Source organism: Stegodyphus dumicola, chromosome X1 (assembly GCF_044657685.1).
Source record: "Stegodyphus dumicola isolate Sdum_Otavi_A_Nest chromosome X1, ASM4465768v1".
Taxonomy (NCBI): Eukaryota; Metazoa; Arthropoda; class Arachnida; order Araneae; family Eresidae; genus Stegodyphus; species Stegodyphus dumicola.
The window spans coordinates 89,890,660-89,904,904 of NC_140780.1; the positions used below are offsets into that span (position 1 = coordinate 89,890,660).

The window sequence follows — 14,245 nt, forward strand, 5'->3', positions numbered from 1 at the left end:
ATTTTAGCTTAGCTTATACCGTCTGTTATACATTAAACGCGCATGCGTAAATGTATTTTGGGCATACGCACACGCATATTCGCAGCCGTAAAGGTCTTACGCGCATGCGTCAACGCGATGCATGCGCAGAAGGTTTGTAGCTTTGAGGTCCGGATTATAGATCATTCCAGATTATGGGTGTCCAAATTAACGACTTTTCACTGTAGTAACACTTTGCATATTGTCAATAAGTCTTGCGATAACGTTTAGCTGATTAAGCAAGTGAACTGCTTCTGAATAAATTTTGTTGTCCATGAACTGATTCTAAAATGTGTCCTATTTAGTGATATATTTTAAAATTGTCCAAATTGTAGATTTAAACTCTTGCAGGTGCCTTTCATGTAATCTCATTTCATTACACTTGTTAAAATTAGCAGCAAGTATTGTGAAGACTCTTACCATGATTTCCATCTAGCGTTTTTTGAAATTAAGGTCATTGGGCCCACAATAGCTCAATTATACTCATAATTAAGTAACTCTCTTTACACAAGAACTCAAAAATGGACTGTGTACTAAAATTTATTAATTACTCAAAAAGCCTCATAGTTAGTTCACATCTTTCAGCGGTGTCTCAGAACACACCCAAACTCAATACAAGTGGCCGCAAGGTGGCGCTATAAACAAACATCAGTGTCATCGTTTTAGAATACAAATATTATATATTTTTCACAGATGGCGCCTCTGGCATCAACATCCAGCCCGGCCTTGAATGTTACATTCAACAATAAATTTAGAACACAAGTTATAAAATACAAACACAACACTCCAAGATAATAATAATAATAATAATGATGGTTATATAATTATACAAACTTAAACTTGATAATTAACTACAAATAAAGTAACTGAAACTTTTTCATTAAGAAAAGGCAAAGGTACAATTTTTGTTATTGGCCTTTTATAGGTTCCACTTTTATCTTCCACTAAGTATCACAACTCGAATCATATTATCTTGACCTGGATGGGTTTTAATAATTCGTGCTAAATGCCACTTTTAAGGAGAGTGTGATCTCCTCTAGTGGAGATCTTTGTAATTATATTTCTAATCCCAAAACCAAAGTGAGAAATCTAGTCACTGAAGCAACACAACACTATCAATTCTTCTAGGCTTCTATTTTCAGCGAAGGAATAGATCAGCTGCATGGAATTTTCATGGTTTTCTCTATATGTAAACCTAAATGCATGTAAGTTTTCCTTAGAAAGTCGCCGGAAGTGAAATATTCCTATCTTAGAAGATAGATATCGCATGCTTTAGTAAAGTTAGCAAATCTAAATACAGGGTCGACAGTAATATGTGTGGGGCCCTATTCTAAAAATTCAAAGTAGCGAAAAACACCTTTCATCGCCCCCTTTCACTTACTTTTATACTTTTATCTAAGAATTATATATTGCATCCATAAAAATTTCTCTAAATTAATGTTATTTGGATTTGCAAACCATTTTATGCTAAAATACATCTTACCAGATGGTCGCTTTTACTCACTGGGAGTCGATGCTTCTTGAAGATGCCGATTCATGAGTGAAAAATAATTTTATTGCTTTTCCAGTTCCCTAATCGTTTACAGAAAGGCCGAACCTTTGAGAGAAAACAGCCTATCTATTGGTGTTAATTTGTCATTAAAGAGAGGCCCACCAGCGGCCGAGCGGTAAAGTCGCTGAACACTGATAGTTCGGTCCGAGGTTCGAACCCGGCGAACGGGGATGCTGCATGGGTGTTTTCGTGGTTTTCCCCATGTGTAACATGTATATGAGCCAGTTTCCCTTAGAAAGTCCTCCACGTAGGCATCCCTCCCCTTAGGCAGATAGCCCTCGAGGCTTTACTATAATCGCACCCACACGTCAGTAAAGAGATCTAGCATTGAACGGAGGAAAGTATTTTTTTTTTTAATTGTTTTTATTTGTAAAAATCTTGACTTTCTTTTTCCCTCAAAATTCAAGCAATACGAAATCTACTAGAAAAGATATACTCTCTAAGGTATAAAACTTTTTTGTAATGAAATTATAAAATGCGGTGTATATATCTATATATATATGTTGAATGATCTAAAATTCACTTAGCTCGAAAAGAAGTTTTTCTAATACTTGCACAAAGTAAGATAATAATAATTTATTTACTAAAGAAATATTAATTATATTATCTCCTAATACAGTCAAAAGTCGTTAATTCGGACACCCATAATCCGGAATGATCTATAATCCGGACCTCAAAGCTAAGATCTTTCTGCGCATGCGCCGCATTAACGCATGCGCATAGGCGTTTTACTCGTGCGCGCAAGACATTTACGACTGCGCATATGCGTCTGTGCAAGTGCAGAATATGTTTTCGCGTGCGCATTTAATATATAACGGACGGTATCAGCTAAAATTATCTATTTCAGTTAATGTTGATGATTGCGTTGTTCCTTAATCTTCGAATTGGATAGGGCTTATTATTTTTTGCAGACTGTAAAAGCAATTTTCTAAAAGTAAGCTTGAACTTTCGATTATGTCAAATAGAATTTCCGATGCTGGAGCTCCCAAAGGATCTAGAAAACAAAAGTATGTTTCGATGTCCATCAAACAAAAAACGAATTGCTACAAAAATTGGATAAAGGCTTATTCTTTGTTTATCTAACCGTTCCGAAATCTGTTTATCAATTTCACGCTGCTCTGAGCGGGGGGGGGGGGACGTCGCGGCGCGCAATGAACTGGAAGTTGATTTGTCAACACTATCGTTATCTTCAGGGCAGATGTTTTTATTTTATTCGACTTATAATTCCTTACGAAATGTAGTATTTAATTTCGATGTACTCCGTCTTTGATATGATTTAAATCAAATTCCTCCTCATTATAAATATCACGAATACAAATCAAATAGTTTTCTGGTTGCAATTTTCTAATTTCGGCTATGCGTAAGGTATGCTTTACGCATCCGCGCGTTTAAAGAAATGTTTAATAAAGTAAACAAATAAATATTAGGCTTCTTTTTTGGTAAATTTTGATACCCTTTAGATCATAATTGCTCATTATTTTATAAATTACGGTTTCATATTTTTAATTTTATAATTTCTGCATGCCATCTTACCAGATTTAAACTGATGATCTATAATCCGTAAAAATCGATAATCCGGAATCGCCGAAGTCCCGACGAGTCCGGATTAAAGACTTTTGACTATAATTTTACTAGAAGTATCAAAAAAGAGGGAATCCATATGTAGGAAGTTTAATTCCGAAAATTGTGTTTTAATGTAACTTGAACGTAAATTATGTAAAAAACGTTTTACGGGGTTGTTTCACCTATCAGCATACTGTAATGGAAAAGCGATACCAGAAAAAGTAGGAAGAAATGCGAAAATTCAGCAGTGCTGTAATTATTCTTCTACCAACGTCTTCCAAATTCTAATTGGAAGAACATCCATTTGTAGCAAGATAGGGAGAATGGCATAATTCCTTATTTTTTCCCTCTTATAAGGTGAAAGAGAAGAAGTACGAGACTCTATCAGCCTAATTCATGTGTTCACGAATTATCGTCTATCATGTTTCCATACATTCCGTTTTTCTGAGGAGAAAATACGAAAAATCCGCTATGCTCTTGCACGGATACGAACCGCAGACCTTCCGACTGCTAGTCTGATCTACTATCACTTACATCACAAGATCCCTCAAAAAAGAATGAGATACTTTCTTATAATATATACTGATATACAAACTGATGATTCTAAAATTTTATTATCATAAGACTGGAAAAAATTCAGGATTTAATTCATTTTTATACATTTTAAAATAAATTCAATTTTTCAGAAAGTTAAGATAAAATATTTATTAGAATCCCAAATTTAAGCATTTCAATTATTTATATAATAAAGGATAAACTTTATATTTATAAAGAAGAATTGTTAATAATATCCCTCTGATTTTAGAAAGAAATTTATTTCAAGTGATATGTTTAGCTTAAAAGTAATGGTAGCAGAACTATGCTGAAACAAAAGGTTATTATCTTATTTAACGTTATTTAAACGTTATTATCTCCTTTAAATTAATGATATCTATACTGCTGACAAATTGTTACCTAACATGCCTACTACAATATTTACGCATAATTGATCCTTTCTAGACTAATACTGGCATAGCATATTTCTATGGAATGATTTGCTATAATTCCTAATTTAAGTTTCACATATTTTCATATTTAGGGAATTAGTAACATAGTACTGAAGATTACTCAATGTACCATAAAAGATATGCTATCTGATTTATGTTTAAAATGACTAAATTTAAATGTTATATGCTCACATGTACACATACTCCAGAAGCCTGACACATTTCGAAATTTCTGATAAATAAAAATTACTGGAATATTTCATCAGTAAGCAGTTTTTTAAATTTTGGTAAATTTCGTGCCATTTCAACATAAATTAGCCTGATCAACAAAAATGCAAAGCTCATGAGGCCCATTAGAACACAAGTGATTAAGATCATTGAACCACAGTAATTAAACCTGGCTCAGAATACTGATGAACGAGCTAACTGAACGGATCTTTTCGTGATTTTCCCTCTATGTGTAACATTAATACAAGTAAATTACTCTTATAAAATACTCCCCAAAAACATTCTTTTCTTAAAATAGAGGGTACTTGTATGTTTTGAGCTAAATGAAAAAAACATAAACAAAATTCGGATGCATGAAATTCCCTGTTGCATGAAACGAATGCGAACCAGTTTCCTATAAATCCTACCTGAAGGCATTTTATCTTTCAGGTTGAGAGGCTTTGTCTTTATACATTGAAATCAAACAACAGTAAACAACGTCCCCTAATAACGACAAAAGCGCAACATCGGGAAGGAAAGAGGTGATAACCAGTTCTTAAGCGAAAGGCTCTTTGTAAGTGTAGAAGTCCTGTCTGTGGCAGCCAAATACTGGTAGTTCAACCGGTATTCGATCCCAGGCGAAAATGTTAAGCGCATGATTTGTTTTCGTGGTTTTCCACCTGTGGAATGCGAATACAAGTCGGCTTTCCTACGAAAATCCTTCACGAAAGCATTCCTCACCTTATGCAAATAGCCCACATCTACTCTGTCATATTCTAATAGCATAACCTTTTCTACTAGACAGAAGAATTTCTTTTTTTTAATGTATGACTCCTAAATGGTGTCAAAAACTGCAGTTCCCCCCCCCTCTTCAATGCAAAAGATACACATCGATCAAGCGATGTTACTTTACATAAAATCTACATGAATTTGTATTTTTTCCACTATTTATTTATGAGAGCTATGGGCCTTCGTGGAGCCCTTTCAGTGGGAAACTGTGTTACACATGTAGAAAACCACGAAAAACAAACGGGCAGGAATCCCGTCTCTGAGAAACAGAACTAATTATTTTCCTTTAATCTGAAATCTAAAACAAATAAGATAGAAAACAGAGCTTTTCAGGGTAGCTGTAATTAGTATACGAAATTTATTTAAAATAAGCTGTAAGCTTTAAGTACAGTTTTTGTACAAGAAAATAGTAGTTTGCCTATGCTAACAGCCCCAGTGGATTGGTCCACTGGGCCCACAGCGCCAGTGGCTGCCTCACTGTCGGTGGGAAAAAAGAAATTAGTTTAACTAACATGCTGACCAGCAGCTCACCCTGTATCATTCTCTATTAATTCATTAAATGAAGACTGGATCATCAGATAAATTTTGCTTCTTCCAGTGCCAGTTACAAATCGTACAGCTGTTCAATAACATTTGAACTATGTCATTAACGTTGCATATTACTAAAATGTACTTGTTCTTTAAAGTCCTTGATCTGTTCTAAAAATAGTACCGCAGAAGTTTCAGAAATGAAGTACAATTTAAAGCTACTTAACATTTCTATGCATATAAAAAAGTAAAACTGTTTAAAATGCATATCGTTTAACGCTTCCTGTTTTATTTGGAATAATATTTCATAAATAAAACTCGTGTTGGTTACGACCCATGCAATACTTAACGGGATAAAGAGTCGTAGTTTGAAAATGCTAGGATCATGCATTCAGTTTTCGTCGTTTTAATAAAATCCATTATGATACTTATGCTGGTAATTATAAACTGCATTTACGTATACAGAAGTATGATTAATACACTAAATATCACAGAATATACGTTTTTTATAGTCTGACAAGTTTTGTCAAGATACCAATTTTTAGTTCATATATAAGTCGTAAATTCCCTAGCCAGATTCCATTTTTATATAAATAGATGCATAAAGGACAAAAATGGAACAGTTATTTATATTTTTTATTCATTTACAAAATTTAATTCTTTTAGATATAATTTTTAACAGTAAACGATATTCTGCTAAGTTATAATATAAAAATTATTACTAATAATAATTTATATCCTAATTTAATAATATTTATATCCTAATTTATATCACTCAAAACAGAATTGGAAAACTCATTCAAATCATATTTAATCAAAACTTTTTATGCAGTTTTGGGAAAAAGGAATTTTGGGGTTTGTTTGATTTTTAACGGTGAATTCAATCATTAAAACATTTTTACCATGTTTCCTCATTCATATAAAATTAGCAAAATAATTTACTAAATAATTCTTTGATGTAATAGTATTCTTGTTTTCTTTTGTTATATACTAAAAATAAATAAAAAAGTGGCTAGTATTCAATATTTATTTTTATTAAATTATTTAATTACAAATACTTGGCTATTGGTACTTAAGACATAGTCTTTCCATATTATCACTTTTCTATTAGGCCTTGAAATGATGCTAAGGACCTAATAGAATTCGGAAAATTCTATAATTGCATAAAACTGCGGGAGATGCTAATAATGACAAATTTTAAATGAAAATAGAAATTTATTTAAATAGACTACAATAGAAGAGAAATTTATTTAAATTGACTATAATTATTCTTATATTCTATGTCATTTCAGTACTTAATTTCAGTTATTAGCTTAAATACTGCAATTTAGTCATATAATTTGTAAGTGGACCTCGATTTTAAATTTATGCATAAACGAGCATAAATTTAAAATTACATTTTGAAAGTTAAAATATATATATATTTTACAATTCATTTAACTGAAACCGTAAGAATCAAAAGGGATTTTTGTGCGTGTCTGCTTTATGCATTTAATGTATAAAATACGGAAAAGTGAGAAAATCCATCCAACACAGAGAAATAATTCTTTCTAGTTTGTGGTAATCATTTAAAATCAAATTCATTTAAACTTTCGTTTAAATTTGAAATGCGATCTCTCAAATCGACGAAGGAATACATTTTTGTTTTTAAATTCCACATTAGTAACAACTGTACAATAGCTAAACAAAATATTTGTAGAAAACCATCAAAATTCTAGAAATTGCTATAAAATCCCGAAAAACATTAGGAAGATTATTGCTTGCCAATTCCATGCTGAAAAGATCAAGCGTTTACGAAGATGGGCTCGACTGTTAACGAACAACTTGTGGAAAAAATTCAATGCTAAAATATAAATATGTATGCCAAATTTTCCAAAAATTCCTGATAAATATTGTACTCTCATCGTAAATATATATGGACTTATAATGTGATGAAAACTGAGTTGGTAAAAGAATGGATTAGAATTTAATTTCCCAAAATAAATTGGCCTACTAAAACTAAGTAAAATAGATAAGTAAATAATAAAAAAATTGTGTAACAAAATAAATAATGATCTTTCTTAAAATACTGCCCAATAAAACATGTCGAATAATTGAAAATTTACAAACTTGGAAACTAAAATCCTAAAAAGATTTTGGAAAATTCGGATGTCGCATATTAAAAGACAAACTACAAACTGCAAGTACAAAGAAAGAGGAGAGACGAAACTAAAGCCAAGAAGTACTTCTTGCCATTTAATAGCGAGGAGGCAATTTTACGGCTTATCCATCACACTAAGGGGAAGCAAACATACTGCCCTAGGCTGGGCCATTTTAGAGAGATTTCAGAAAACGAAAGCGTTTTTTTTTTGGGGAGGGGTTTGTTATCTGACAGCACGGCCATTTTCAAAGCATTTCGTTCCAAGGGGCGGGCTCGTTAATGGGTTAAATAAAACGAGGTGTTCCATTAGCGGTAACATTGCGCCTTTAGCGATCTCACGCTATTACGCATCAGAACATCTGTTTTAGCAGAAGACATCTGTTGTATGGGTTTCCTATTTCCGTTGTTTTGGGGGAATAAATTCAAACGAAGCAGCCTTGAGGGGTGAGGTGTCGTTTGTGCTATGAAAGCCCTAATATAGGCATCTTGAAATTTTTGTGAGTACTTTTCAGGCCGGAATTTTATCAGTAGCTCGAGTCATCTTTACTTAGGGAGCTGCGTGAATTTTTGCTGTCGCTTTTTAGTTCATTTCCATTTATTTTCAATAATTGTGTAGATATTTTTTGTGTATGTATATCTTACAGTTATTTTTCTTTATTGTTAATATTAATTGTAGTTAAATTTTTATTATTAATTTTCTAACTCTTAGAATTTTTAATTCTTAGAGAGGTCTAACTCTTTTTGAAGCTCTAAAAGTGCTTCATGAATTACCCTCTGATTCTGAATCAGAGCATGAAGACAGCAGCGATACTGAGATATACGCTCCTGAACCACTTGTGTAATCCGATGATGATATGTCGGATGAAACTCATTTATTTGATGAGAAGGTTAGGCCAATTTTTCACCCAGGTCAAGTTGCTTCTGCGACAAGAATGCATCTATTAATTTCTAATTTACATATATGTGGCAGTTCAGAGAAAAACCATTGCCATTCTTTTTCAGGTAGAAGATCGTCCCAATTGAGCTTCAAAACCCATAGTCTCTGAAGAAATATTTTAGCTTTAGCTATCACGGGACCCAATAAACCAAGTGGGTCAAAGATTCTCACTATTGTTGGCAAAAGTTGCCTTTTAGTAATTTCGTTCTCATTTTCTAGTTTCACTTTAAAACAATTTTTATCTGCTTTCCAGGAAACACCAAGGGCTGACACTTCATTCACGCACTGAAATATGTATTCATCATCTTATATCTCATCAATATGTTAACTGCAAGCTCCGGATTGTTGCTACACCATTTGTGCAGCGTCATAGTTGCACTTTTTAAAATCTCAATTAATTTGTGCTGTAGCTCTTTTGCCGAACTCAATGAAAGTGGACCCTGTTATCACATCATCCATTTAAAAATCACTCTGTAGAACTGCAGCTGCTAATGGAAAATTTGTGAACTCATCTATAGCAAGCTGATATAATGTTCTCATGGCTAAAAAAGGTGTACTTACTGTGCCATAGGTGACCCTGTTCAACTCAAAAGTTTTAACTGGACCATTGACTCTCCACAAAATTCTCTGTATCTGCTGTTGAGTAGGATGAATCGATATCATTCAATACATCTTTCTGATATCCACTGTAAAAGCATAAATATATTTTCAGAAATGTACTATAATTGAAAACAAGTCCTCTTGAATTACACCACCATTATACTGAATTGAATTCAGCGAATTACCTTTTGACGTTGCAGTCGAAGCATTGAACACTATTCTCAAAGGTGTCGGAAGTTTTTTCAGGGCGATAAATACCAAGGTGTGGAATATAATATTTCCCCTTTTGCTCATCTCCATCTTTCACTTCAGTCATGTGACCTAGTTCACTATATTCATGTAGAAAATCAGAGTACAATAATAATTAATTTTCATCCTTAAACGAGTCCACAACGAGTTCAACCTCTTAAGCGTGATTTGTTTCAAATTCCCTAAACACATTGGATCTCCCTTAAATGGTATCTTGACTACATATTTCCCGGTTTCAGCCCTAGAATAGTTTTTTAGAAAATGCTGTTCACAAATTTCTGCTTCTTTACTCTTAGAAATCTCAGACTCTCTATGTTTTCGATTCCCCAAAACTCTCTTATTGCTCTTTCTAACTCCAAATTATCTGTAATAAGCCCGCAATGTATTTTACTTTCCCCTTTAGCAGGAAGAGTCCCACTTACAACATAGCTGAAAACACTATTTTGTAATCTTAAATTTGAATCCTGAAGAGAAATTTGACCTGGTTTTAAAAGCTAACAGAAATGTTGTGCACCTATCAGAAATTCAATTGGGCCTGTCTAAAAAAATTTGTCATCTGCTAAATTGATGTTATCTAAAGATGAAACATTAATTTCAAGAGGCCTAAAGGGCATATATTCTGTTATTTTAGGAACCACCAAAAAATTTAAACCTAATTCAAAACTCTTATTTCTAGTTAAAATAGTTGCACTAACTCTAGATTTTATATTCAAAGACAAATTTTTTATTCCTGAAACAGAAATGTAGTCTTTTGTCCCTTTAATTGAAGCAAATCTGCTAACCTTTTGCTCATAAAATTTGAATTGGCGCCGGCATCTAACAAACCTCTAACTTTAAAAAAGTCACCTGATGCATCTTTAATTAAACAAACAAAAGTGCTGAGTAAGACAGCTTTTAATTCATTTGCAAAATTGCACGTTGTTAAGACAAAATTTTGATCAGTACTCGTTTTAGCTTGCAGAGGTTCAAATGATGGAGCCAAAGCGTCCAAATTCGAATGAGTATTTTCATGACTTACCACCTGCACAACTATGTGTTTGTTTATTTTTTGTTTGCGAGGGGAATGAATAGTAGCGTGATATTTCTTTTTATAAATATCGCAAAGGAATTTGCTGCAGTCAATCACTTTATGATTTCCTAAACAGTTGAAACATAGATGTTTCGATTTCACTAGCCCAACTCTATCGCTAACTGTCATGTTTTTATAAGCAGGGCATTTGCACAAAGGATGAATTTCATTGCATGACAAAATACATTTCGAATTTTTTTACATCAGTTAGAAAAACATATTTTTAGGATAACTGTTTTTATTACTCAACCTAGAATTATCCACTACAGGTTTTCCTTTTGATGTATAATATAAATCTATCTCCTTCGCCAATTCTACAGGTTTAAACCAAGAATTTACTTGCCTTATATTTATAAAACACATAACCTCTTTATCAAGTGTTTGACATATTTTATCAGAAACCATTAATTGTTTTAATGTTTCCAAGTCATTTACCTTTCTCAGTTTCAAATAATAATCTCAACTCATAGTTAATCTAGATGCGAACTGCACATAAGTTTCATTCGCCATTCGTTGTGTCTTCCTAAAATTTTCTAAGCAAATGTGGGGGGGCATGGTTCGAATTTTCATAGCACTATTTCTTTCACCTTCGAATAATCTCCTAATTTATCATCTTTAATGCATGTAATAACATTTGTGGCTTTTTCTCCCAACAAATTTAGAAGAATTTCCGATTTAAATTTCCTTCGAACACCTTTAGAAATGAATGCCCTTTCTAAAGATGAAAAGAAATAACCCCAACCTTCTGGTCTAATTGGAATTTTAGTTGTTAATGTGCATGTACTTTTAATAAGAGATTCTACATTTTCCCTTTTCTCATATTCTATGAGGTTTTCGCTCCGATTCTGCTCGCAACTTCGCGAGTTCTAGTTCCGATTTCGCTCGTTTCGTTTTCAATTTCTCGAGTTCTAGCAATAGGCTCTCGTCACTTTTCCTTTCATCGATAATATTATTAGCTATACCTTCAACTAATACAGAATCCTTCGTATAGCTTTCACTGTTTTTAATTATATCAATTAAATCTGATGTAGTTTTCGCTTCTGAAATGTCTAAATTCAGCTCAACAGCAATATGCTTATAATCTTCTTTTTTTGCACTTTTAAACATTTTGAAACTACTTTTACAACTACAGTTATTACAATTAAGGCCACATACCTTCTATTTAAGAGTAATCAACAAGTTTTCTTTCATAACGCTTGTCTTTCGAATTTGACGCATTCTACACAATTTGCTACACACATTCTCAGTATAACTTCGGCTGGGTAAGTACCAACAATGGGCCCACAATAGTTCAATTATACTCATACTTAAATAACTCGCTTTACGCAAGAACTCAGAAATGGACTGTATACTAAAATTTATTAATTACTCAAAAGGCCTCATAGTTCACAACTCTTGGCGGCATCTTAAAACACACCCAAACTCAATACAAGTGGCCACAAGGTGGTGCTATAAACAAACATCAGCGTCATCATTTTAGAACACAAATATTATATATTTTTCACAGATGACGCCTTTGGCATCAACAGTCATTAACCCACCTTTTCCAATCATGAGCATTATACTTGTTTTTAAAGTGCTTCTGTATTTCTGTATATTCTTCATCAAATCATTTGGCATAAATTTAGTGTGTAGATTTTGATATATTAGAGATGACCAAAGTATTTTGTAGGCATCACATCTTAGAATTCCGAAAAATTGCAAAGCCACAAGTTCATATACCATGAGCTGTGACTGTACGAATAATTTTAAAAGCAACAAAACAGTTTTCTGTTTTATAAGAAAAAAAAGTTTGAAGTAATTTGTCGGTGATATTATATTTTGTAATTAAGATTACTATTTTGCTTAAATGTGAATAAATAAATCTTGTTGCACTTCTGTGACATTCAGGAAAGTATGTTTTTTGTGGCATTCAGAAAAGTATGTAAGTCATTAAATGCAAACTGAATCATTTTCCACCCCCCTCTCTCTCTCTATATATATATATATACACACACACACACATTATATATTATAAGAATTTTATTTTCCACCAGCTGAATATGTTACATCTACAACTAAAAGTAGTTTACTAGGTATGTCATAAATACAGCAGATTCCCAATTAAATATATCCCATCTACAATTAAAAGTAGTTATAATACTGTTATTAGTATGTCATAAATGCAGCAGTTTTTCTGTTTTCTTTGCTCTTATCTGTTCTAAAAATTATATTCTGATGGTATTAGGTGACAGAAATGGCACACAATAGGAAATCGTGTGAAGTTACTTTATGTATAATTTAAAGCATGAAATTATTGATTCTTAAAGCATATCTAGGAGGATTTGAGGGAGGATATGTAGGACTTCCTACCCACTTTGCAACTTCTTCATAAGATGCTGTATGCATTTTGCCGCTTTTGGTATACATATGCAATCCTTTACTCATCCAACACTCCCACTGCTTTCGGACTTAATCTTTGAAGGATTTATTACCTGACAAATCTAATGGTTGTAAGTTTTTTGTCAAACCACCAGGAATTATTGCTATGGTCGTAGACAGTTTTCTAATCTGGTTTTCACTGACTCAAGTAAATGAGCATACATGGAATCCATTATCAATAACCCTTTTGGTTGGGAAAAGGATCCCCTACGACACTGCCAAACTTTTTGTAGCTACTCATGCATGATTGTTTCGTACATCCATCCATTCTCGTTTGCACAAATAATTACGTCATTAGGAAAATCTCCCTTCGGAATAGTTTTTCTTTTAAAAATGATCATCGGCTTTAGCTTGTCACCGTTTGCGGCACAAGCTAACACACATGTAAATGACATTCTTTCATGCCCCATCGTAAGCACAGATACAGTTTTTGCACAAGTTTCATCAACAGTTCTGTTTGCAGGAGTCGAAAGCTAATGCCGTTTAATCCATATTTATTATCTATGATGAAAGAATTTTTTTTTGTCAGTAATATCTGTCACATGTTTTAGAAAAGATCCCTTTTTATCCTGCCAGTCCATTAGTAATTGTTGCCCGACTGTTGTTCTAGTATGACAGAAATATTTTTCTTTTCATAAATCTGCTACACTAGCAAGGCCCTCCTTTGAAATTATTTATGTTCATTTGTTTTGCCATAAATTTTGCTTGTAAGCGAATTTTTACAGTCAAAATTGCCATTCCCTTTCCTCGTTGCTCCTTTATCCAGTTTGCAAGTTTTTTCTTTTTTTTAGTTTCCATTTCAAACTCTCAAGCTGCTGCTTTGCTTCCAATTTGTTCAGCATGTGAAATTACATTAAGCTTAAAACCAGAAGTATAGCTTCTGTGCTCCCTTCTTACTTGAAAACTATCCAACAAGTACTTGTTCCCAAACTGATGGGATCTGTATCTGGCAGAATGCTAAGAAAAATCGATTTGTGCTAAAGTAGAAATACGTCAGAATTCGTTATTGCAACGCAGGTGTTGTGTGCCTTTGAAAAAAATTGCAGTAGATTTACAACGGAAAAGGCAGGGGTGGGGAGAGGATGGGTCCTGGAAGATTCATCGAATGGCAGAGAAGAAAGACTATTCAAACTGATGAGAGTGCTGATTTGAAAGAGAGAAGAATGTTATTGTTCTGAGATCCCGT

At 33.1% G+C, this 14,245-nt stretch overlaps 1 protein-coding gene across 1 annotated transcript in view; it reads left to right on the forward strand.

The window, feature by feature from the left end:
* The window catches only part of LOC118193352 (diacylglycerol kinase theta-like), a 238,058-nt gene that overhangs the window by 23,307 nt on the left and 200,506 nt on the right, over positions 1–14,245 (forward strand). The gene's annotated exons all lie outside the window — the stretch shown is intronic.